Source organism: Macaca nemestrina, chromosome 16 (genome assembly GCF_043159975.1).
Source record: "Macaca nemestrina isolate mMacNem1 chromosome 16, mMacNem.hap1, whole genome shotgun sequence".
Taxonomy (NCBI): Eukaryota; Metazoa; Chordata; class Mammalia; order Primates; family Cercopithecidae; genus Macaca; species Macaca nemestrina.
The window spans coordinates 37107760-37135744 of NC_092140.1; the positions used below are offsets into that span (position 1 = coordinate 37107760).

The 27985-nt window shown below is 37.6% G+C and overlaps 1 long non-coding RNA gene across 1 annotated transcript in view; it reads left to right on the top strand.

Moving 5' to 3' along the window:
- The first annotated feature begins 1281 nt into the window (after positions 1 to 1281).
- The window catches only part of LOC105481737 (uncharacterized), a 98755-nt gene continuing 72051 nt past the window's right edge, over positions 1282 to 27985 (top strand). The window contains exon 1 of the long non-coding RNA XR_987153.2: positions 1282 to 1519. This is a non-coding gene — a long non-coding RNA (uncharacterized lncRNA). The remainder of the gene's footprint in view (positions 1520 to 27985) is intronic.

The following is a 27985-nucleotide window of genomic DNA, read 5'->3' on the forward strand; positions in this document are numbered from 1 at the left end:
ATTAAAAGACATTTATAGTACAATAACTAATACCCATTGTTTACCTATTAGGTACTTTTCTATGTGCTTTTCTAAATTGATAGTGAAACAATATTATAAAGTAGATATTATTTTCTCAGTTATAGATAGCAAAGAAGATGGTCAAAGAGGTTAAGTTGTACAGGATGAATAAGTTTAGAGGTTTAATGTACAGCAGAAGGACTAGTTAATATTACGTTGTATATTAAAAATTTGCTAAGAGTAGATTTTAGGTGCTCTAATGCAAAAAATGGTACATGTGGAAAGTGATGGACATGTTCATTTGCTTACTTCATTTCACCATGGATATGTATATCAAATATCATGTTGTATGCCTTCAATTTATACAATGAAAAGTAAATGTTGTAGAAAAGAACATCAGCCAAGAGGCCTGGGAAGGAGGAGCCAAGGTTTATGTTAAGTTCTGACCCCAAGAGCCAGGTGATAAGTAATATGCCAACCAAGAAGGCAGGAGGCTCAGGAATCATCATATAGCCTTACCACATCCGTGGAGCCTCGTACAACCACGTATCTCAGTAGCTGCACTTCTTAAATGCACCAAACATTGAGTCAGCTTGAAGGGCTTAATTTTACCACTTCTGGTCACTCAGTCTGTGTTCTCCAAATCAGTCTCATCAATTCCATTCCCAGTTAGTTGTAAAAGAAGTAGTTACTGCAGTTACTCAAATTATCTTTTTTTTTAAAAAAAAAAAAATAATGTTAACAGATCAGAAGACACTTTCTGCAAATCAATTTCAGCTGAGGACTCACAATTTGAGTACGCTTCAAGATCAACTTTTCACCCTACTTTCGCTTTATGTATTTTTTTTTTCTTCATTTTCCTCACACATTGTCAGTGTGAGATGTCTATTTGTGGATTTGAGAGGAATCTTTACTGGAGCAGAAGAGATGGCTTTCTCCGTACGAAGAGGAACTCTGCACGGCTGGAAAGTGGGCTGTCTTACCACTGTCATAGAACACTCTGTGACTTGGACATAGTCAGAAAAGCATCTGGAAATCTGTAAATAACCACTGAAATTTTTGATTCAGTTCATACTAGAAACTCTCCCCCTCCATTATCAATGAATATTGGTTGGCGTTTGTTTAAAATTACAAATTGGAGCTAATCGATTTAGCGACTATCTTTTAAACAAAGGGAGGTTACTTCTATTATTTTCCTGTTGGGGCGGGTGGGGAAATAGTCAGAAATAGAATGGCACTTCAAGTACCTTGAGAACTATTATTAATGTTCTGACTCACAATCAAAGGCCACAAAGAATAACAGCTCCAATTCTGAATAACAGTTAAAATCCTAGAACAGGGGTAAAGGAAGAAGCAAATGAATGGAATTTTCTAAACAACCCAAAAGGGGAAAGAGAGAGGGAGAACCTGGAGAATCCTGTCAGTAGTAGAAATCAGAAAACAACCGGCATTCATCAGATTTAATTTCTGCAAACCAACCAGTGTCCTGGAAATCAGACATTTACTCAGCAACTCTGTGGTAAGCACCATGTATGACTTTTGAGGAAATGAGTAAGGGCATAAATACGTTTAAAGCGTAATATATGCATATTTATAATAATACCTGAAAACATAAATGTTCTAGAGTTTGCCTTAGGTGAAGACTACATAATGCAGTTTCAAGGGTTAAGAAATCGCCACTAACAATGAAGAAAATTTCCCACTTTCTGTTTACTACATCTGAAATTGATTTATGAGCACATACCCTAAGGCTTAAACTTAACTTCTGGAGAGAGGTAACTCATTAGTGTAAGGAATATATGCATGATACTAATGTTTTCTATTACGGGAGGGTCATGAGGTAGGAGGACAGAAAATAGTAAAGAGCCCTTAGCAATAGTAAGTTCACAGAATGATACCTCACCTCTTTCACAATTTTGTACAAACCTGGACATGCATATATCTCATTTATCTCAGCTGTAAGAGAATGGTTTTAAAAATGAAGATATTTTCTTTACTTTTTGTTTTCTTCTGTTCTTGTTTTGAGAATCTAGCAAATCTATAAATGCTGTCACAAGAAAAAAAAATGTTCATATGTGCATTCATCTGTAATTTGGGGGACAATTTCAGGGATTCAAAGACTCTCTGAAATCTATCTAAGATGGCAGGTTAAGAACAAGTGATCAAAGCATTTGTTGGCATCATTAGAATAATGGGGTGTTTGTTAGAAGTCCTGAATGTGACAAGCACTTTCATGTCAGTTGGGAGAAAAAAGGTCTGGAAATATAATTCCTGAGTGGTGTCTAGAGTGAGTTGGTTTGTCTGGTGTGAAATGTGCAAATGAATAAAACAGAAGACAAAAATCAAAAACTCATAACCGTACCCTGGTCAAGCATAATTTGTAGAATGCGAGTCACAGAAAAAAATGTGTTTCCTTCTCTCACTTGTCTCTTAGGCTGCTCAGTGAGCTAGAAATTCTCCTGCCCTTGCATGAAAAAGGGAGGTTACAGGACACTGCAGAATGTAAGCCAAAGGCTTAAGATCACTTTAAATCACCAAATAGTCTCATTTGGTACTTAAAAGTACTAATTGTGTCATATACAGAAGTTAATGCTTCTAATTTCTACTGGCTGAGGGAAAAGGTGAGGGGGTTGACATGAGCTACAACCTGCTTTGATTCTCTTCCCCACCCATCTCACTAACCCTGATGTCCAATAGCTCTGAAGTGAGAATGTTGAAAGTGAGGGGATACAGGGGTATGAGAAGGTTCTTGCTCTTGTAAACCGTCTTCATGCTAGGTCTGAGTCAGGCAGGTTCAAACTCACTTTTTTCTAAGGGGTGGGATCCCTGCTTCTTCATTGCTGGAGATCTTTTATTAGCAGTTCCCTTGATGTACATGAGGAACATTTATCTGGCTCCTCATTTTCTTTGCTTTCATAGTCCCTAGGAACCCTGAACTTCCCTCTTTACAGGACAATTCCTCAGCATACCTCCCCGTGACCCTTTCTCCCTGATTCTAATCATGAGAAGGAGTCATCATTCCTTTGCCCTGATGCATTTTTTTTTATCAACATAGGAACCCTATTTCTTTTTCTTTCTTTCTTTCTTTTATTTTTTTTATTATACTTTATGTTCCGGGGTACAGGTGCACAACGTGCAGCTTTGTTACATATGTATACATGTGCCATGTTGGTGTGCTGCACCCATTAACTCGTCATTTACATTAGATATATCTCCTAATGCTATCCCTCCCCTGTCCCCTAATCACACAACAGGCCCCGGTGTGTGCTGTTCCCCTTCCTGTGTCCAAGTGGTCTCGTTGTTCAGTTCCTACCTATGAGTGCTACTTCCACTGCTGGGGTAGCTGGTTGGTTTGCCTTCTCCTTTCTGCAATTCTCAGGCAGGATTCAGACTCAAGTTATTAAAATCCCCCAGTTGCAGGAGTCCCATTTGAAGCTCAGTGGTCCTGTAGAAGTTGAGGTGATAAAAACAGCTTACCCCATTCCTCCTCCTAGGTAATGGTGAATGGCTCTTTGTACACTGGCAACTCTGTCTACAAGGTCTTTCTCACAAATTCTCTGTGGACATTTTATATTCTCCGTGAGGAGGAAGTACTGAATATTATCTTGAGCATCTAAATTTTTGCAAGTTCTATTGATTGATTAGTTCAACTTACAACCCATTTTTGAATCAGACATCCGTCATCATAGGCTAAAAATGAGACAAACTTTTCACCTGACAGAAAATAAAAACATATATGGTTTTGCAGAAAAGAAAACAGAAAATTAAAGCATAATTTTAGACAAAAAAGTTACAAATCATTACACATGGCTTTTATTTAACAAATTTAACAACACTGTTGCTGCTTTTCCAAGAACTTTATAGACTAACTCAGTCTTAAACATGATCAATTTCATGACGCAAGCACTATCATTTTAATCTCCATTTTCAAGTAAGTAAGCTGAGGTATAGAGAAGCTAAGTAACTTGTCCAAGATCACATGGCTGGTAAATGATAAATCCCAGATTTAAACCTAGGAAGTCTGGCTCCACTATGATTGGTCCTAGCAATTATGCTATACTTCTTCTCAAGGTTACTGGAGGCCCTACAGAATACTTTTTTTGTGTGTTTTTTTGAGATGCAGTTTTGCTCTTGTTGCCCAGGCTAGAGTGCAATGGCGCGATCTTGGCTCACACCACCTCCACTTCCTGGGTTCAAAGCGATTCTCCTGCCTCAGCCTCCCGAGTAGCTAGGATTATACGCATGCACCATGCCCAGCTAGTTTTGTATTTTTAGTAGAAACGGGGTTTCCTCATGTTGGTCAGGCTGATCTCAAACTCCCGACCTCAGGTGATTCACTCGCTTTGACCTCCCAAAGCGCTGGGATTACAGGTGTGAGCCACTCCACCCAGCCAGCCCTACGGAATTCTAATAGGAGAAAAGTATATTTCTTATCAATCTTTATTCCAGAGCCTCTAGTTTCAACCACTCTCTTGCCACCACTCTCAAATGCTTTGTTTCCCTGTAGCTCTGTCCTCTTACCTGACAAATCAGATCACATCAATTTTCTATCTAAAACCTTTGAGTGTGTTTAAATTACCAAGACCAGATTTCTTAGTGATGCATAAAAAGCCTTTCATGTTGCAGTTTCTTTTAAACTCCCCAATTTTATTCTGTTATTTTATCACACTCTGCTCCATCATACAAACCTACTTGCCCTGTGTCCTCAACATGCTAATGCCATTTACTTTCTCTATATCATGGAAATACATCTCTCATGTATACCCCTATAGTCCTCAAACTACAAATGGGTTGATTTTTCTACAAAGCCACCTTTGACCCTCTTATCCATCCATCAACCCATCAACCTATCAACCCATCAACCCATTCATCCATCCATCCATCCGTCCATCCTTTCCTGTGTTCATCACATATTCACCAAGTGCCACAGGTTTCAGTGTTTCAGGTTCTGAAATACAATGGTGGCCAAAGCAGATACAAGTCTGCATTCATTCTGTGCTATTCTCTTCATCCCCAGAAATACATACATTTAATTTCCTAACACAGCATTGTGTAATAGTCTGTGGGCATCTGTGTCCTCCACTATGATCTGAGATCTTCCAGGACCCCCGAAAAGGTCTTTCAAGTAACATTACCTCCATATCCCCAGGTACCTAGTAGATTTCTTATCACATATTTGATGGTTAAGTGATGGATTATTAAGTAATACATGCATATATTAATGAGAGGTAAATGAATGGACGAATCTAAGAAAACTGTTCTTGCTACTTTTGTACTATTGTCTGATGGAGTTAGAAGTTGCTACTAGGCTCAGCACTCTAGGAGGCCAAGTGGGCGGATCACCTGGGCCAGACCTGATTGGGCAACATGATAAAACCCCTTCTCTACAAAAAATTAACCAGGCATGGTGGCACGTGCCTGTAGTCCTGGCTACTTGGGAGGCTGAGGTGAGAGGGTCACTTGAGCCTGGGAAGTCGAGGCTGCAATGAGCTATGATCATGCCACTGCACTCCAGCCTGGGCAACAGACTGAAAGCCTGTCTCCAAAAAAAAAAAAAAAAAAAAAAAAAAGGTTAGTACTAGGGGAACTGATAAGGAAGTTGTTTCTGGAGTCTAGGTTCAAGGGTTTACAGTCTGGACCGATTTTCTTACAGCTGTGGAACCAGAAAAGAGTTTGCCTTGGTTGGGAAAGCATAAATATGATTCTCTCTGAAGGCTAGAAGAGTGCTGCCTTTCAGTTTTAAGACTTCATTTGCCGTCCAGAAAACTTTTTTTTTTTTTTTTTTTTTGAGATGGAGTCTTGCTCTTGTCATCAGGGCTGGAGTGTAGTGGCGTGATCATGGCTCACTGCAACCTCCGCCTCCCTGGTTCAAGCGATTCTCCTGCTTCAGCCTCCCCAGGAGCTGGGACTACAGGTGTGTGCCACGATGCCCAGCAGCTAGTTTTTGTATTTTTAGTAGAGACAGAGTTTCACCATGTTGGCCAGGCTGGGCTTGAACTCCTGACCTTAAGTGATCCGCCCACCTTAGCCTTCCAAAGTGTTGGAATTACAGGCATGAGCCTGCTGCGCCTGGCCCAGAAAACTCTTGAATTGATCAACATAGAAGATCCTAGCAAAGACAGGCAAAAAGTAAAAAGATTTTAAAAGTTTTTCCAGAACTTATGATTTCATTTTTTTCCATTAAAGGTTAGATGCTCGGTTTCTATTTCAAGGGACTCCAGTAAAATATTTTGATATCTGAAGACAAAATCAATGAAACACTCTACTATGCCAAGTTACCCATAGTCTTTTCATGAAAAATGAATTGCATACTCAAATACTTTAAAGGGAAAGTGTATTTAAGATATTCCTGTTCTTAATGTGAGTCTGTGTTGACATGTGAATTAAGTACTTAGATTGACTTTCAGCACATTTTCTTAAATCCATCATCTGGATTCCCAGAAAAACCTGTATTTTTGTTAGATTCTTTTATGCTTATCTAGTAAACTAAATAAAATAATGCTTTCTTTGATGTCACTGTATGAAGGATTAAATTTCCTCTAAGGAAATTATTCATATCCCTTCCACAATATGGTGAAAGTGATGAGTCACCTGTCATTGACCTTCACATGTTTATGTGTGCTTATCTAAACCACACATCTGTTCTTTATTTTCCAATAAAGGGACCATATGCCCCTTGACTCACATATAAGAGCACAGTGTTCTAAAACAAACACACTGAAGTTAATTTGGGGATAAAATGAACTTTGAAGAGGATTCACATTCAATACTTGTAACTGTAAAAACAAAACAAAACAAAACAGAATTTATTCCTAAACTCAAGAGTGACATTGCATCTCTTCTCCCTAATACTCCAGTGAAGAAAACAGTTTAATAAACTATTTAAGAAAGCTAAAGAGTTAGTATTCAATACTAACTCTTGAATCATTCTTCAGAATAACTCTTGAAATATTTTCTCCAACTTAGGATTTTACCTTTATAAGCTAGCCAATTGCAGCCTTAGAACAATATCAGCTACAGGTTTGAAACTTACAAGTAAATAAATATTAAAAAATAATATTTTATGTTTGAAAAACTCTACCTTTCACATTATTAAACTCTACTTTCACATTATGTACTTTCCTATGCTCCTTATAACAATTTATTAAGGTAGAATGGACTATCATTATCTTGTTTCTGCAAATGGGAAAACTAAAGCTCAAAGAGTTGAAACAAATGGCCTGAATTGATAACGACAACACAGAAGACAGAACTTAAACCCAGGTCCTCTTCCAAATATGATGTTGAAAATCACAGTGATGGTTCAGAAAACTGAAGTGTAATGGTTTAGGTCACATGAAGATGTTTGTTCTCAACAAACACAAGTCACAATCATTGAAGCATATATCCATGATATTATCTATCTATCTTTCTGTCTGTCTACCTATCAACCATTTTCTTAGAAATTCAGGCAGAATTCAACCAAAGCACAGCCAGGGTAGAAGATTTTAACATATCTCTTATGGAATTTAATGGCTGGGGTTGATGAAGAGAAAAGGTGCAGAAGAGACTTAATATAGACATATTGTACTCCAAACCCAAGTCAAATGTATGATTTTCGACTCTTCATAGAAAACATACCAAAAATCAACCATACACTAGTCAACCAGATATGACAACCAGACTAGTCAACTAGATAAATTCCATAGTAAAAAAAATCTTATATGTTGTATTGAAAAGTATCCTGCAAATATAATCACTTGAAAATATAATAACAAAGTGCTCTCTAAAATAGCCCAAATTGGAAATCAAGATAAAATGAAAGACATTTTGAAATTAATGTCAATGAAATGCTATTATATATGTCAAAACTTGTAATGCATGGTTAAATTTATAATCTAGAGGAAACTTTATAGTTTAAAAGTTGCATCAATGAGCAGAAAATACATAATACAACTGAACTAAAAGTTAAATGTCTAAATTAGAAAAAAAGTACTAAAAATGTTGAGGGAAGGAATTAATGAAGACAAAGTGTTTTAAAAAAAAGACTAATAAATTAGGTAAGAAGAACTACAATCACCATAACAAAAAGTTCCATATGGAAGGAAATTAATAAAGAAATGTTTTAAAAAACTGATGAATTAGTTAAGAAGAACCAAAATCACTGCCACGACAAAAAGTTCCATACAGGCCAAGCGTGGTGGCTCACACCTACAATCTCAGCACTTTGGGAGGCCAAGGTGGGCTGATCAGTTGAGGTCAGGAGTTTGAGACCAGCCTGGCCAACATGGCAAAACCCATCTCTACTAAAAATAGAAAAATTAACTGAGTGTGGTGGCATGCACATGTAGTCCCAACTACTCAGGAGGCTGAGGTGGGAGGATCACTTGAACCTGGGAGGCACCACTGCACTCCAGCCTGGGCTACAGAGTGAGACCCTGTCTAGAAAAATAAATAAATAAAATAAATAATATTTTAAAAGTTACATACAGTTCTGGTTCTTTATTTTCTTTTAATTTTATTATTCTTTGAATTTTAGTTTAGGTTCAGTGAGTGCATGTGCAGGTTTATTACATGGGTAAATGGTGTGTTCCTGAAGCTTGGTGTATGAATGATCCCATCACTCAGGTAGTGAGCATACTGCTGGATAGGCAGTCTTGAACTCGCCTTTCCTCCCACTTACCCCCTCAAGCAGTCCAGTGTCCGTTGTTCCTATCTTTGTGTGCGTGTGTACTCCCACTTATAAGTGAGGACATTAAGTATTTGTCTTTCTGTTCCTTTGTTAATTCACTTACGATAATGACCTCCAGCTGCATCCATATGGCTTTAAAGGACACAATTTCATTCTTTTTTATGGCTGCATGGTATTCCGTGGTGTATACGTACCATATTTCTTTATCTAGTCCACTGTTGATGGCATCTTAGTTGATTCCATTTCTTTTGCTGGTGTGAATAGTGCTGCAGTGACCATACAAGTTCATGTGCCTTTTGGGTAGAATGGTTTGTTTTCCTTGGGTACATTTGTTTTCCTTTGAGCAAATTTCAGAAATGTGGGGTGAAATTACAGGAAGACCTTCTACTTTATACATATCTATAATATTTAAACTTATAAATTGTATTATTGTTATCAAACAATGTAATATAAATATATATAAAATGATAAAAGTAAAAGAAAATCATTAATTGGCAAAAAAAAAAAAAACCACAAGACACAGTGGGATATTTTAATATATAAAAGGAACTTTTGAACAAATAAGATGAATACTCTTAAAGATTATAAAAACATTAGTCTCCCCAAATTACAATCAACTAAAGAATTTAACAATTATTCAACATCATTATTAATAAGAGAAAGGCCGATTAAAGTATTAGCATGCCATTTGGCATTTAATAGTTTGGCAATTTTAAAAAATATGCATTCTACTTTAGATGATTTTTTAATATACTGTTTATATACAATAACTTAAAATCAAGAACCTTGAAATGATGCATACTCTTTAAACCATAATTTAAGTTCTAAGAGTCTCTGCCAAGAAAAATATCCGAGATATAGCAAAGAAACCCGTATCACAGGTGATCCTTATAACTTCATAAGAGTAAAAAGTGTATATAACCTAAATATTCAACAATTTGGAGTAGTTGTCTTAATTCTGGCAAAATACAGCAATGGGAACTCGTGACTATGTTATTCCTTGGGCTCTGAGGTTTCTTTTCTCCAACTTTCAGAGTCTCCTTATGTTTTGTGGATATTGTCTGAGGCTTTTAGTCATACTTAGCAGCAGGAATGAGGAAAAGTACACCTGCTCCATCTTTTGAAGCCAAAATGGAATACATTTAAAAACTGTAAAGAAGATCCTGGCTTACAGGATGATAGTGGTGACGGATATGTGGGATGCAGAAAATCCTAAGGGAACCCCACTTATTCTTTGTCCAGGTGACTGCAGGGGCCATTTCTGGAGTTAATGATTCCTGAAGAAAGAGGCTACATGTTTTCCTTAGAATATGTTTTAATAGGTTCAATAAGAGATATGATCAACAGGAAAGTATCTGTTATTCTTCTTTCAAAGGAGCAAATTAATGAAATGTGAGAGAACGGACAGAAGGAAAGCCAGATTTATGAGGAAGTGGTGATTATATTAGTGAAAGTAATAGGAAAAAGATGCATTAATTATTAAAAATTAAGATTTGGGATATTTATATAAATGGATATAGTGGCCACTATTCCCAGAATGCTGAGATGAAGGGAATTTCATCTTTGTGAGGACAATGTAAGTTTCAAAGAGGAGCTGTAGAAAATAACAGTGAAAAAATCATGAAAGAAATAGTAATAAAGTATGCCACACACATGAAAACTCATATTCTCTGAAACAGGGTTTTCCTCCTTATTTCCAGCTTTATTCTGTTTGGAAATTCCATCACACTAATTCCCTGAAACAATTGAAAGAATTATTTACAAAACTGATTCATGCAGAATTTCATGTTCTAGTTTGCTCATTAATTTAATAAAGCAATATATGCACTCTGGAGGACAGAACTCTGAAAAAAGCATCATAACTGAAAGATCCTCTTCAAATCTAAAATGATGGTAAAGTCATTCAAGAATAATAAGGATGTGACTCGCAGTGGAAGAAAAAAATGAACTTTGCAAATACAAGTTGGAACAATCCTAGTAAATATGCTAGCAAATTATTTCTGAGTGCTAGGTCACCCATGTATCTATTAACTTAAGAGTAACATATACATAGAAAATTACAGTGGAGATTTATAAGTGTGCAATAGTTATGACTGATAGTATGATTAAGTGTCTTTGATTTTGCACCATTCAGAACAGTCTTATGAATTATCATTTGTTAAGCAGGTAAATTATTGAAATTATCTTCAATGTACTTTTAGTGTGAAAAGTATTTTACCGTATCTTTATTCATCCATGCTAGTGTATACAAGAAGCTGTGCTAGAATCTGTGGTCCACATAAATTAACCATAAACTTTGCCCACAAGGTGTTGCGGAGTAACTTAGGTACCTTGAATTACTTTCTGGAGTGGGTGAGATATTTATTAAAAATAAGTAGGTAGTAATTACATTAACCAGGGTTCTCCTTTGCAAGCATGATATTTCACAAAATTAGCTGTTCTAGAATGTGTAAAAATGCCATGATGAATTCATCTGTGAGCTGCTCATTTCACTAGCAAGCAGTGACACAGGTACCACAAGGATCTCTGGAAATGGGGCAACATATATTAGTAAGAATGTGATAGACCAGGTGAAAATTCTAGCTGTGAAAGTAATTGACCTGACATACATTATTTAGTTGCTTTAAGCCTGAGTCATTAGCCAAATTTTGAAACCTTAATCCTAATTGAATCAGGAATCCTAACATTTATGTTCATTTGATGATCAGAACTGTCCACACCCACACAGCTTGCTATCCTCCTTGGGAAAATTATATTCAACTGTCTTCACTAATATGACTTTACAATTCTAGCAAACTTCTCAGGAAGATAAAAGTTGTAAATAAGGGTATTGTTTGTTTCAGAAAATCTCCCCACCTCCCCAAATAAAACATCCAAATGAACATCAGACATTCAACTTTTCAATAACTGGCATCAAACTACCCTTCTCCTTGTTACTCCGAAACCTCACCTCAAAATCTCTACCTTGCTCACTATACCTCAACTGTTATAGCATGATCCTAATCTAATACCAACCAAGCTCCCACCATGAAAGGTGAACCTTAAACCAAACTTCCAGACCTCTTAAATATTCCAACTTTACTCTCTACCTGCTAAGAAGCTACTAAGATTCTATCAAGATAATGCATTTTCTTTCCTTCAAAAGCAACAAAATCACTTTGTCCTGTGGACCCTTCATTTCAGGGGGACTTTCAGGGAGCAAGCATTTTGTAAGTTCTTAAGAAATAATAGGAAAATTACAAACTTTCAAATTAGGAGATGTGAAGGCAATGTAAAGAAAGGGGCCTATCATAATTATAGCAGATGAAAGTAAAGGACCAATTTTATACTAATTTTCACATAAAGAATAACTGCATGTGCTGACTATTATAGTATAGGACAGAAGAAAATTGAATTAAGTGAAACAGTGAAGACTGTAGATTATGTCCTAAAATAACGTGACACCAACCCATAGCCTTTCCCTTTTAACCTTGGTGGCAATTTCAAATGGGAAAGCATTGAACTGAAACTGACTCTAGCCTTCCTGAATGGTTGAGAGAGAGCCTTTTATACTCTTCTAACCATAAGAGCCAGGATTACGAAAGATCCTCACCCATGAGGATGCCCAAGTTACTGTCCTATAAAGGGAAGGATGAAAGACATACTAAGCAAGTTCTGTTCCCAAATGGGACTGGAGCACCTCTAGAAAAACACGAGTTATCCGCTATCAATGCGAGCTCATCTAAAAGTCCAAGATAGCGATCAGTCATAGCTTTCCCTGATCAAGAGATTGAATTGCAACTGGAGCCCCCATCAGTGCCCCTCAGAAGCTTAGAGCTATTTCCCACCATCCCTTGGAAGCAATGGTGGTAAATGAACCATGCTTTCATGGGACAATGCCTTCTTCATTTATTTTTATTTTTATTTAACTTTTATTTCAGGTTAGGGATACATGTGCAGGTTTGTTATACAGGTAAACTCACGTCACAGGGGTTTGTTGTGCAGATTAATTCATCACCAAGGTACTATGCTTAGTACCCAATAGTTATTTTTTCTGCTCGCCCTCCTCCCTCCCTCCACCCTCAAGTAGGCTCCAGTGTCTGTTGTTACCTTCTTTGTGTTCTTGAGTTCTAATCATTTAGTTTCCATTGTAAGTAAGAACATGTGGTATTTGATTTTCTGTTCCTGCATTAATTTGCTAAGGATAATAGCCTCCAGCTCCATCTATGTTCCCACAAAAGACATGATCTTTTTCTTTCTTATGGTTACATAGTATTCCATGGTGTATACATACCATGGAACAATACTTTCTTCAAATATTTCTCTTTGTGAGGTAGAGCAAAGCCTCATCCTCTGTTTCTTCTGCATTGTGCCCTTCCATAAAAGAACTTCATACCTTCCCATCATCGTCTGATATGTGTTTGGTTTGAGGGTAAAGGGTGAGGATGGCAAATAGTATGCTGGGAAAGGGCTATAGGCTTTGTTCAGCCATTGTATGGGGACTGGGGCTGTTAGCCATGAAAGTCACACCTTTGTCCATGTCGAGTTTTGGAAGGTCTGGACCCATGAAGAGATTAGGCATGACTACTGGGGAGGGCAGGTTTGGAGGCTGTTCGTTACTCATTTAGCTGATATTGAGGGATTATTATTTGCTGGATACTGTGTTTGTGGTGATGAATAAAATGATGAGCAGGCAGGTTTTCTTCCTTCCTTCACTGAGCAGACTTTAACACTGAGGATGAACCTCAATAAAGGAATTTGACATGTAAGAGTAAATGTACATAATAGATATGGGCAGCCATGATGCTGTCTAGGAAGCTCTGCTGGCCACAGTCAGGGAGGTTGGAGAAGGCTCCCTAAGAAGTATGATTGCAATGGTACTTAAAGGAAGAGGAAAACTTACCTTGGCATAGTGATAAGGGAGGAGTATTCCAGGCAGAGGGAATAGCATGGATGAAGGTGAAGTGATAAGGACCACATTCAAGGGACTTCAGTAAGATCAATGTAGAGCAGGGTCTTGGATTAGCCTGAGGGACAGGAGGGGCAGATCCTGTAGGTGACGGAGACTGCACTCAGCCATTATCCTGAGAGCAGAGGGAGAAGGATAAGTCTGCAGCATGAGCAGTGGCCTCTAGAGATTGGAGAGTCAGGAATCTTGATTTTCAAGGATGGCAGAGACCTATGCCCACTCATGCGTGGCACCCACAGCCAATACAACAGACAAGTACTATTGGCTTTATTTTCAGATATATTCCAAATCACATCTCTTCTCACCTCTTCTGCATATGTCATGGCAGTGAATTCCTAATTTGTCCCCCTAGTAACTTTTGTCCATCTGCAGCCTATCATAGACACAGAAATCCAAGTGACTTTGTGAAGACGAAAATCACATGGTATTTTCTTTTTGACATACTCTTCCCATCTATGGTAAGTAGAAATCTAAGATTATTTCCAGTATAGAAATAATATTGGTGTAGATGCCTTGCACAACTGCTTTGTCTGAGTCTGAGAAGACCTGTGATTATGAGGGTCCCCAGTCAATTGACTTTAAATTAATCAAAAGGCACACTGTCTTGGGTGGATCTGACCCAATCAGGTGATCCCTTTAAAGAAATCAGAGACATCTGAGGCCATACAGATTCTCTGCTGGCCTGGGAGAAGCAAACTCCCATGTTGTTGAGATGACAATGTAGCAAAGACCTGAGTGTGGCCTCTAGGAGCTAAGAGTAGTCTTCTAAGCTTCGAAGCTAGCAAGAAAATGGGAAGCTCAGTCATGCCTCTGCAAAAAAAATCTATTCTGCAAACATCTTGAAGGAGCTTACGCTGTATTTTTTTCTCATGTCTCCAGATGAGGATGCAGCCAGATAACACCTGATTTTAGCCTTGTGAGACCCTGAGCAGAGGATCTAGCTAAAATAAGTTGGACTCGTGAGGCATGGAAATTGCGGGATAAAAAATTTGTCTTTTCAAGCCACTAAATTTGTAATAAGTGGTTACACAGAAACAGAAAGTGGTGCTTAATTTGTCAGCACTTATATTGAGGAGTAGGTCTTCTTCTTTTTTTTTTTTTGCCTAAATGATATTTTTATCTCTAATACTTCAAACAGTATGTGGAACATATTGAGTGTTCAACAAATATTTGTCGAAAGAAGTTTCAGATTGAAGATGGCAGGATTCAGTGAGTGGATGACAATGTGGGCATGTGTGGAGGCTGATCACTCAGCCTGCTAGTCTACGGAAAGTAAAGAGAGTTTTTATGGTCAGTAAGAGGCACCTGAGAAGACTGTGCTTGAGGCCTGCCTGCATAAGCAGTGTAACAGGTGGCAGGACACCAGCACTCAACACTGATAGTGTGAACCAGGTGCACGACAGTGATGACAGCTTCCCCAGGGGCGGAAGATGGAAGACTTCCCTGGGCCACAGTGTTATGGGAGTCCTGGAATTACCCATACAAGGCAAGGCACCATGACCAGTGAACGATGTTGGTCCTCATATTCACTGACCATGGCAAGTGGGTGCTCAGAGCTGGATTTGATGTGGAGAAATAAATGTGGCAAACATTGCACCTTAGTGTCATGGGGAATTTCAGACCCTGTGTAAGGCCTGAGAGTCTTTGAACTTGGTGCTTGATTTTCACTCAAAAGAGAATCCTTGCTGATGAAAATCATTTTCAATCAACAAAATGATGATAAGACAATAATAAAGTGGATAATTAATGACTTGAATTTCTGTTTTTTAAGCTCAGGGTAATGCTATTTGCATTTGACACAGAAATGTAAAACAGCAATGAATGGTAGGGGTAAAAAGCTTGAGCTTTGTGATCAGATGACTTGTGTTTGCATTGCGATGCTACTGCTACCTACAGGATGTGGTAGGTGCGTCCACAAAAAGACTCACCAATGCTATTAAGGCCGTAGCGCTTCACATTCACCTCCACATGACACATAACCATCTCGCTTCTTTGTGCCTTAGTTTACCTTTCTATAAAACAGGCATAGTAATAGCATCTACTTTGCCAAGTGGATTAAATTTGGTATTATATAAAGTCCTTAGTGGAATGGTTAATAAAAATTCATGGTTATTAATAGCATTGGGTAGTTAATTAGACTCACTCAAGCAAGTCTCCATCTACATACAATTAAGGTCTAGATCTCTGAGATTTTTTAAGGGATAGAATCAGCTATGTCACATAGCTGGAGTCAGAAATTGTAAAATGCCTCTTCTTGGGTTTAATCTTGCTCTGTTCTTAACTGTATTTCAAGGCCATCAAGGTGACACATGCAAGCTGTTGACAGTTAGGTTTTGATGTACACATATACACACGCTGAACATTAAATAGATATTCCCTGTGAAATACTAGTTCCCAGAAAATAGTCTCCTCTGTATTTGATGAAATAATCTCCTTTCTAGGATGATACTTTAAAAGACCTGACCTTCATTGACATCACCCACATGCTAGATGAGATTACTGAGCCACATTGCAAAATTTCTGATATGAGATAGTAATAAAAACCTTTTTATTTGCCTTATATTTTGAGGCCTGAATATAAAATACAATTTCCAGACTTGACTACTCCAAGAACCAGTTGAAAAATTTGTACATGGTTTTGTTTCTATAAGCCAAATGTGTGTCTCTCACCCCTATATCAAAGACTCAACTTAATGAAAGTAATACAACAGGTTCAGAATCCAAGGACTATTTTCCATATACTCTGAGGATTACAGAATAATTTTAACCATCATAAATCCCACACATTCTGAAAGGAATGCATTCTGTGCACTCAGAGATTGGGTAGGTTTCAGCCCAGCCCTAAACATGTGGGTCAGGTGTCCTAAAAGAACTGCCCCAAATTGCCTGAGGAGGTTATATGCATTTATCTGAATTCCTCTGAGGAACAGATCTCCTCTGTAAGAGAACAGTAGGCACACAGGATATTTAGAGGCAAGAAAGTTTCCAAAGTATGGAACATGCAGAAGAAGAAAGACATCCTTGCACATCTGTTACAGCAGACTTCTCATGTCCTTTGTGACCATGAAGCCAGCATTTCATGCCAGGGAGTACGTCTTAAACAGACAATTCTCTCCATTGCTGCTTACTGAGAGTGGAGCACTTAAATCTCTCAAAACCTACCAACTTTATTTATACCAGAGAATTCTGCACAGGATCTTGGTGACCCATCATTTATCAGAATGATAAAACAATTTATTGAAACCAGTGAATTATTGTGTGAAGGGCTGCATTTGACGTGCAATCGCTAATTTTTATTTCCCTCTTATGTGTCAGTCAGACAAGCACTTTCACATATGTGGTCTTAACTATTTATGATTTTGCATATGAAGATACTGAAGCTCAAACTATTGCCTAAAATGTGATACTGGCATGAATATTTAGTTGCAATTTGAATTCAGGCTTCTATCTCAAAACCAGTATTCGTTGTGTAAAGAATATCTTTATATAAAGAATTCTTAGACTGTTCTGGCTGCTATAACAAAATACCATAAACTGGGTAGCTTATAAAGTACAGAAATTTATTTCTCACAGTTCTGGAGGCTGCAAGTCCCAAGATCAAGGAGCCAGCAGATTTTGTGTCTGGCGAGAGCTGGATTTCTCACAGGTGGCACTTATGTGTCCTCATGTGGCATCAGGAGCAAGGCAGCTCCTGGGGACTCTTTAATAAGGGTCCAAATCCCACTTACGTGAGCTCCACCCTCATGACCTCCTCAAGCTTCCCATTTTCTAATGTCACTTTGGGGGGTTTCAAGTTCAACATACAAATTTTGGGTAGACAAAAACATTCAGACCATAGCAAATCACTTTGAGATTTGCAGCATCATTGAAAGAGAACATGTTTGAGAAACTAATTTTGGAGGCAGAGAAGAATGTGATGTTTTCTTTCAGCAATCTCTGGCCTTGTAAAATAGAGGAAAATAAGTGATATTCAGTGTGAATATTTTTTTCCTGAAATGAGATGCAACAGATTTTGTGCTCAGTTAAATCTTCTTTCCATTATGTGTTCATTATTGAGTGTGAAAAGCTTTCCCCCCTCCCTTTTAGACTTCAGCATAGCCACATTTTAATTGTTAGAAACTGCTTTTTGATTTAGGGCCACCTTTACATAGCCTTTTCAAATTCAAGAAATAAGGTACAATACAATTGAGAAGCTTTTGCCATCAGCCTCGGCTGCAGCCTCTGAGAAGTGTGGGTGGCTGAGAGCAGCCATCCTCCACGGCAGGACTGTTTCAGCAGCTGTGCTGAAAAGCCAAAAACAAACATGACTCTTTCTGACCAGGAATTTCTCCTCTTTGATTCCTCATCTGCATAGAGTCTCTTTTTGCCAGAGGTTTTTGAATCCGTTGAGGGATGACAGGAGAAAAGGGTGCACTTCAGGTTACAAAGTTTGACTTCCCCTGTCTATTGATTTGTGGTACCATGTAGATTTGACATCAACAAGAATTAAGCATCAGCCAATAGTCGCATAGAGTCTTTACCTTCCTTTTCTTCCGTGGGGAGTTACTTTAGACTGGTGTCTGAATATCTCTTACTTTTGAATGTTAATTTGGGTGATGTATGAATGTGAAAAGCTTGTGGTGTACCAGAAAGTTCATACAAGAAAATGATAAATGCTCTGTTAGCTTAATTACATTTTTAGAGTACTTTCATTCTAGGGGTTTAGGAACATGGATCTGAGGTGGCATTAACAGAATATGGATCCTGCCTCTACCACTTTTTAGCTCTGGCAACCTGAGCAAGTCACTCAAACTCTCTGTACCTCTATTTCTCTACAAACTAGAGACAATGATAGCAAATTCATGCAGTTACTCAAAATATTTAGACTCAGTATATGTAAAGCAATAATACCATGTGTGACACACAGTGTTAGTTATTCTAAAATATGTTTCATTACCCCAATATGCACTCTAGCATGGGACTAAAGTATTTGAATCCAAGAATTGAATAAAATTCTTGATGTTTTCATATGAAATATGAAAAGCAATTTCTCTTTCTCTAAACTTTAATTTTCTTTATAAGCACTACATTTAATCAGAAATTTTAACCATGGGTGTTGGGATGCAGGATTGATCTCTTTCTTTTAATTTGGACACTGAGAGATCTCATATTTCTTAATTAGTCTGCATCTTTGTGAGCCTTTCACCTGGCACTTTGCCAGCAGTATGTAGGAGTCAAGGGAAAATTACTGCTAACAGTTGGAGATGATATTCAGGAAGGTCTTTGTTAGGAATGAAAAGTTGGCATCTTTGTGGTGGTGCTAGGCTTGAATTTTAAGTGATCCTGGCTATGAAACACATGGATGGAGGAATTCCAGAAAATTAGTTTTCTTTTCTCTCATAGGAAGCGTTTGGTACTAACAATCCACATAAAAATGGGGAGTGGTTTAAATACCAGGTAAATTCTCACAAAACCCTTTTTATATTGACAAAAGGTATGCAGACATTACCTTTAAGATAGCATTGTAGATAGAATTTCAGGTTAATCTCTTGAATATGAAAACTCAAGCATATGTTTATGAGATCAAGTTAAATATTATTGTCAACTTGATACAGCTATTGGTGGAAGCATTCTGCGAAACACCTAGATCAGCAGTAGGCTCATCGGTCCAGCCTCTTATGTATCCCACAGCTTCCACCAAGCACTAATGTGTCCAAAGGCTATTATAGACAACTGACCTCACACATAGAGAGCTCCCAACATGGTGTGATTCCAGGGGGATTGAAAACCACCTTCTTTATCCAGCTTATTAATACCTAGAGTTCTAATCTGAGCATGACATTGATTTCAATTCCATGGATTCTTTTAAGCATGTGTTTTTATAAAAGAATAAGGTGGTCCCAGCTACAGGAATCACTGACCTCTATGATACCAAATCTACTGCACACTTTTTGATATTCATTTTTATTTTACTTCAGAAGCATTTGACAGAACTGACTTTTTCTTCCTTCAGTATTCTCTTCTCTTGGCTTCCTTGACAACTTCCTCCCTCCCTCTACTTTGGACACCCTTTCTCAGTTTCTTAATTGGCTTTATCCAATCAGTAAAGGCACTTCGAAAGCCTCTTTTTCTTCCTCTTTTCTGTCTTTCTTTTCATGACCTTTCTACTCTTGCCACTTCAGTGCCACTCATTCACTAATAACTCTTACTTTTCTTAGGCTCCCCAAAAAGCAGAGTAAGATCAAGGCTTGCATGCAGGTAGTGATTTGGAAAGTTATCCCAACCGGTGGCAATGAGGTATGCTGGAAATGAGACAAGGAAAGAGGAAAGACTAGATGCATTATCAAGGCAACACTCCTGCAGGCACTTCTCAGATCTCTCCACCCAGAGGAGAGTAAAAAGAAGTGTTCATTCATCAGCTGCTTTTCCTGGTTGTTCAAGGGTGGCTCATATAAGTTTACTCCTTTATACTTCTGGGGTGCACATATGTGAGCCTCAGGCAGCCAACAAGAGATATATGGCATTATCAGACATTATCGGATTGGACCTGTGAAAATCTGATTGAAACTTGGATACGGGATACCGGCCATAGTTGTAGCAACTTTGGCCAGTGTAACAGATAGGGATGAAAGGTTGTAAAGATGCACAAAAAGGGCTGTTACAACTCCCAAGTACATTTCTCTAGCCCAGACTTTACTGAGCTCCAGACCCATGGAACTCCTTAGACTTTGCATATACTAAACTGATCATACTCTCCTTTTCCCAAAGCCTGTACTTCCCAAGTTTCCTGTCTTAAGAAGTGGTACCTAGTTTTTCATGTCACAAAACCTAGTCATTATACTTGACATTGTGCTGTCTTCAACTCTCCATATGAGTCCATCCCAAATTAAACCTCTTGGTGATTCCTTTTCATTTCTACAGCCACAACCATAGTCCAAACCACTGTTTTCTTTTACTTTGACTGTAATAGCTACCTAACATTTACTCTTTATTCCTTCCAATCTGTTCTCCACTTTGAACAGAAAAGACCCATTTTAAAAATGAAATTGTAAGCACATAACTAACTCTCAAGTCCCCTTGCTAGCTTCCCATTGCTAAACATAAAATCCAAACTCCTTAAACGTGGTCCGCATAAACTGGAGGATCTCTGGTCATCCTCCTTACTCACAAGGGTCCAATTGCACAGAGCTTCCTTGGATGTGTCAAATGACACAAGTCCCTTCCTTCCTCTATTTCTGCTCATACTCCTTTGCTATGTATGCCGTTTTCTGTGAATTTTTAAAATGCTGATTAACGGAGATATGTGAAACTTTGAAGGAAGGGATGAGGCAAACATGGGAGGTCTAAGAGGGGAATAAGTAGTTAAGGAAGATGGAACTGAGGTCTTACTTAAATGTTTACTACTTTACAATTTTTATCTCAGTCTTGCATCCAAGTCTTCACTATTTATTTACTTAGCCAACAGTTATTATCAGTTGTACAGCATTTAGTTTGTGCAAAGCAGCATCCCAAGTGATTTGACAACATTAATTCATTTACTTAATTACTTCTGTGTTGCAGAACACAGCAATGTTTCAGATTCTGGTTCCTTAATGTTGCCGTGCTCTTTAGACAAAATATTATACCTCCAGGAAATCTTGTGATTGTGTAGAATGAGTGGTTTAAACCTTGAGATGAAGCAATTACAAATTATGAACTTCTAGAAATACCTGACTCTTAAAAAATCTTGTTTATTTTTCATTGATATATTTAATATTTAATGAGAACCTTCTACATGTTAGGAGCTGTGCTACCATTGAGATGTGCTGCTAGAACCTAGATTCACTATGCTTAGACCTCACGTCTCCCCACTCTGCTGGAATTCCCTGCCATGTGTCCCTGTTTCCATTTTGGATAAATCTCTTCACACCTACCTGTCAACTTACAATAAGAAAATACATTTAATTTATTCCAAATTTCTTATGTTGGTTGGGATACAAGACCATTTACTATGTGTATGTGGCCCAGGCTATTTCCTTAGGAGTTAAATTCTAACCTCTTTTCACATATACTCCATCTTCAGCCATGCTGAAATCCCAGCAGGAGTATTTCACCTGAACTGCCCTCTCCTCTCCTTCCCCTGTCTTTGCATTTGCCCTTCTGCTTGCAAAGCTCTTTCCTCTTTTATTGCCCCAAAGACTCCACCCACTCTTTTTTTTTTTTAACGCATGTACATAATTCAATCCCACTGTAAGTAGACATGTGCTTTTAAACTGATGTATAAAGGTGCTGTGTCAAAGGAGCAGGGACAGCAGCCCCAGGATGCAGGGTCAGCAGTGGATGATAGTCATCAACAAGATCTTTTAATATCTGTGAAATTTCTTGAGAGCTCACTGCTGAGCCAGTGACCACAATAATGATGAATCTGGTGGTCAGAAGGATGCTGAAGACTAGGCTACAGATGTTCAGGCACTTGATGGTGGAGGCAAAGGTTCACTCATGTTTAAAGACCCAGGCCAAATGCTGTCTTCTGGGAGGAAACCTACTTTGCAGAACTGGCCACTCTTTCCTCTGAACTCTCACATTGTTCTGTACTTGTTTTATTTTCTCAAAGATACTATCCTTTACATATTGGCAAGTTCCTAATTAGACTCAGAGCTTTTCAAGTTGACAAGTTATATAGCTTCCTCATTTTTCTTTTATCAGCATTTTGGGAAGAGAGACTATCACCATCATAACAACAAAGATAAAATATTGAAGAATAAACCCAATGAAAGATGTTCAGACACAGTATGAAGAGAGTTTTAATATTCCGTTGAAGAATAGGAAGTAACTTCTAAATAAATGGAAAGCCATTTCCTGTTTTTGGATAGAAAAATGAAATTATTATTGACAACTTTCCCAGAATTAAACAATAGACACCTTATACTTCAATTAAAATGTCAACATATTTTTTAAAAACTTGACAAAAAATCAGATTAAAAATTAATATGAGAATATTTTGAAACATTTTGATACTGAAAAGTAATTAACAAGAAATCATTTTTATTGTTTTAAAAGTACTATGGAGCTACCCTAAAATAATTTGCTAATAATGGATAACTAGATCAAGAAAACAAATTCAGAAATATACTCATAAATATTAATAATTTGATACAGAAAACATTTAAATTTGTTGAAGAACTAGTAGATTAATCAGAAAGTTCTGCTGGGCTTTGACTAGGTCTTTTTAAGCAAAGATGAATCCCTACTTGAAGCTTTATTCTGAAATAAATACCAGAAATATAAGTATATAAATATATGGCTCACACCTGTAACCCAACGCTTTGGGAGGCCAAGGCAGGCGGATCACCTGAGGTCAGGAGTTCAAGACCAGCCTGGCTAACATAGCAAAAACCTCTCTCTACTAAAAAATACAAAAATTAGCCGGGTGTGGTGGTGGACACCTGTAATTCCAGCTACTCAGGAGGCTGAGGCAGGAAGAATTGCTTGAACTCAGGAGGTGGAAGTTGCAGTGAGCCAAGATCATGTCACTGTACTCTAGCCTGGGTGACAGAGCAAGACTCTATCTCAGGGAAGAAAAAAATATATATAAATATAAAGAAATTCTAAAAGTACCAGAAAAAAATTATTTTATTTTAAAAACTCTTTAGAAAAGTCTTCTTCTAACCCACAAAGAGAGGAAAAGACATAAATTGGACCACATTAAGAATTGCAATGTTTCTTTTTTTAATTTTTGAAATATTATGGTAATCAATAAAACTTTTTTTGGTAATAACTGTAGTAATAAATTTATTACGCAGATTAATCATTCTTGAACTTACACATCCCAGAGGAGCAACTGGGTCTTTGTGTCACAAAACAGTGACAACTGAGGAAAATATTTGCAAAATATAAAATATATGCCAGACACATATTCTATTTCCTTAATACACAGAGTTCTTACAATAGAAAAATGAGCAAAGACTTGAAGCAACATTTCACAGAAAAAAATTACGGTGAATAGTCAGCATATGATAAGATGCTAAAATCACTCATAATATGAAAACTTGACACCGTTTTTGTCTATCATATTGTAAACACTAAAATATTTTATGATAGCCAGATTTGGCTAGAAGAAATAAGTACTTCCACATCTTGTTCAAAGACAAGTTGAAAATATCATGATTTCTTGTTGCCCAGAAATCCCACTTCTCACAGGAATTTATCTAACAGTTTGATTTCCACAGGCATACAAGATACAAAGATGTTCACTGAAGTTCAAATGCAGGAACAATACAAATATTTATCAATAGAAAAAGTACTAATATTCATACATTCTGCTATTTTGCAACTGTGATCAGAAGTGGGTAGATTTAGCTACTTTGATGGAAAGTTGACCAATATATTTGTTAATAAGAAAATAAAATTATAAAACAGAAGCATTGGTATAGATAAAAGGACAGTGCATATAATGTGTAAATATATGTTTCTGGAAAGGTAGATATGAAACTGCTAATATGGTTAAGTCTGGAAATGACAACTGAGTGGCAAGAGAGATGGCAAGGAGACAATATCACCTTATACGCTTCTGCATTGTTTGAATTAGTTTAACTGAAGTTTTTTTTAAATATGTTTTATTTTTTTCCTAAAATGGCAACTCATCTTACCTCTCTCACTTTACGCTCAGACAGTTATCCAGAAATAACTTGTTTGTTCTAAGACACATAGTGTCTGGTAAGTGATGAATCCAGGAATTGAAATATTCACGCTCACTTGATGTGACAAATCCCTTGGGGGGTTAAGTTTTATATTTATAGTTTGCTCTGACAGAAATATTAAAATCTGCATTTGCACGCCACAGCGAGGATGTTTTGGGCACAAACACAGGCTCTTGCTGCTGCAGTGAAGGGCAGATGCCTCCAACAGGAGTGACAGTATTTATTCTGGCATTGTGAAAATCCTATTTTTTTCCTTGTCCTTTACTTTCTGCACTTCCCTCTGGGTTAAGCAGAAAAATAACTTTTACAGTGGTACCATTTTCTTAGTAGCTTCCTGGTAAAAATAAAAGGGGGAAAGTTTGACCTTTCTATGGGGTCTAATTACTGAACCTGGAAGCTTGACTCTAAACGGTGTAACTACATGTACAAGTAATTAGGTGAGTGCCTGTTATGATTCTCATGTTTGGTCAGAACTTTAGAAGGCTTGGAGGTAACAAATATAAATGAGAAAGAAATATATAAAGGATGTCCTTTCTAGGCTGTTTTTGTTCTCCAGAAGCACCTGTTTCTGGGATTTCAGTCAATTCCACTTACTTGGGTTAAAAGAGTAGAGCTCAGTATCCAGTCTCCACAGGGAGAAGAACCATGTTAACACTGATCCTTTTTAGCCATGTTTTCGGTGTTGAATTCCACACAATTAAATAGGCAATTTCCCCCAGGTGGTGGTTTTAAGACATGATTTCTTTAAAGATGAATTTTTCAATAATATTAAACGTAGAGTTTTGTATGTGGTGGTAACTGAGCAAACTTTATTCATTGCCATACAAGTTTGCTTGGTTAAGTGACAATAGGATACAGAGGACATAAGGAATTTCAACTTATAATATTCAGTGTTTATAATAAAGTTAGAACAACAAATATGTAGTCAAAGGCAAAAACTCAATATTTAAAGCAAGAATATAACAATACTTAACTCTATTTCTCCAGACACTGAATACAGTAATTTAGCACAGTACATTGGCACTCTCAGAATTCAACTTGGCCAATTTAATAGGAGACTTTACTTGTTCCTAGAAATATATGTACTGTATTTTTTAAATTGTTCCTCATAGACCTGTTTATAAGGAAAGCTAATTCATTTTTTGTGACTCCAATGTAAAACCATGAACAGGTAGGTATCTCAGCTACTTACCAGAAAAGGGAGAGATCTTAGTACTAGATTCATTTTTCAAAATGAAGTTTAGGTAATTTTATGGAGTTTGAATTCAAATTTTATTTTAAAAACTAGATCATGCTCAGTGAAAACAATTCCAAGAATTCAAAAGGTTATAGGGTGAAAGTGAGAATCTCCCTCTACTCCTTTCTACTTCACTTCCCAGAGTAAAACTCAATTCATATATATATATATATATATATATATATATATATATATATAAAATACATAACTAAAATAGATATGTAAAATATATAATATATATATATTATATGTAATATATATATATATATTTTTTTTTGAGATGGAGACATGCTCTGTCACCCAGGCTGGATGGAGTGCAATGGTGCAATCTCGGCTCACTGCAACCTCCGCCTCTCGGGTTCAAATGATCCTCCTGCCTCAGCCTCCCAAGTAGCTGGGACTACAGGCGCCTGCCACCATGCCTGGCTAATTTTTGCATTTTTAATAGAGACAGGGTTTCACCACATTGGCCAGGCTTGTCTCAAACTCCTGACCTTCTGAACCGCCCGACTTGGCCTCCCAAAGTGCTGGGATTACAGACATGAGGCACTGTGCCTGGCCAATTCTTATATTCTAAAATATTTTTGTCAGAGATTGGTTTTCTTTGCTAAGATTTTCTATATTTTCATTGATTTCAAGATAATTTTCAATTGCTTGTTAAAGCCTTTATATGAAGGCAGCTTTTAAATCCTTGTCAGATAATTCTAGTGTCTGATTCATCTTGGCTCTGGCATTAGTTGATTGTCTTTTCTTGGCACAGTGGGTTACTTTTAATTGTATCATAGACATTCTGAAAATTGTGTTAGGAGACTCTAGGTCCTATTTAAATCTTTTATTTTAATAAGAAGTTATTTGTTTAGTTTTGGCCCACAGCTCTAGGCTTATTTTGTGGGCTGTGGTTCTAGCAACAATTTAATTTTTTTAAAAAAGTTGTGCACCTCAATGGTTTTTAGTATAATCGCTGATACATGCAACCATCACCATGGTCAATTTAAGAGCACTTCCGTCATACAAAGAGAATCCTTGTTCTCTGTGAGAATCACCTCCCTGTCTCCCCGTTACCCAGCCCTAAGCAACCATTCATTTACTTCTGTGTCTATAGAATTTCCTGTTCAACATTTTACATAAATGGAATCACAGAATATATGATCCTTTGTTACTCGCTTCTTTCACTTAGCATAATGTTTTCAAGGTCCATCTATGTTATAGCGTGTATGAGAACTTTATCCCTCTTTATAATTGAATAATTTTCCATCGTGTGGCTATACCAAATTTTGTTTAGCCATTCATCAGTTGATGGACATATGGGTATTTCCATAGTGCTGCTATGAATATTTGTGTACAAGGTTTTTGTTTGAACACCTTTCTTTGCTGCTTTGAGATATATGCCTAGGAGTAAAACTCCTTGGCCAGGTGACAGTTTTGTGTTTAATTTTTGAAGAACCGCTAAACTGGATGGCACCATTTTGCATTTCCACCAGTAATATATGGGGGCTCCAATTTCTCCACATTGTCACCAACACTTGTTATTTTCTTTGTTGTTGTTGTTAGTTTATAAACAATTTAATCTTTAGAGGCTTTACACTGCTATTTTTATCTGCTTGGTTTATTTGGTGTCGCTGGGGCTCTCACTGGACCCTGCTAGTGCTACTGAGAGGAGGAAGGAATCTCCCGCAGCTGAGCTGCCTGCCTCTAGGTGGGGCAGGGAGTCTCTCCCTCTTCCAAGGGATAGAGTGCTTCTGGAGTCAATTCTTACTGTGGCTGGATCCCCTCTGAGGGTGCTGCCTGACTGCTCAGTGGCTCCATTTGGGGAAGGAGAGTCTCAGGCCTGATGCAGAAGGAGGGCTTATTCCTCGGTGGCATATTTTCAGCACGAGGCTTGATCACCACCCCCGCATATGTTGCCTTGCTTACCTGGCATTGCTGACGGAACTCCAATTTGATTCAGGGGAGGAATGAGCCTATTTGGGTTGCCTTCCATTGCTAGACTGGAAATTTGGCATGCTGGGACTGGATAGCCTTTTTCTATTGGGTAGAGGATTGTAAGACCATTAGATACTCTGTTTTCCTGCCTGTCTTGGAATCACTAACCAGTTCGTCTTCCACTTTCCACCTCTCAGAGTTCTCCTTCAGTTGCTGCTTGTATTTCCAGAGTTTATAATTAGGCTTAGTGGGGAGGAGCTGGGAGAAAAGAATCTACACCCTTTTATCCAAACTGGAAATCTAATTATTTCTTAACATGTATGTCTCGTTGACTAAGCACTGAGTACTTAAGCATAGGGACCATGTCTTACTTGGTGTTTTCAGTGGTTAATTTAGTTTCTGACACATGGCAGGCACTTACTAAAGATGTGGTAATGAATTAACATACAGAATTTGCTCTAACTATATTTTAGTACAGTGAGCTTCTGTGCCCTGTTACTTAGCCGTGACAGTGACAACAAAGCCAGATTAGGGATCTGCTTAATAAT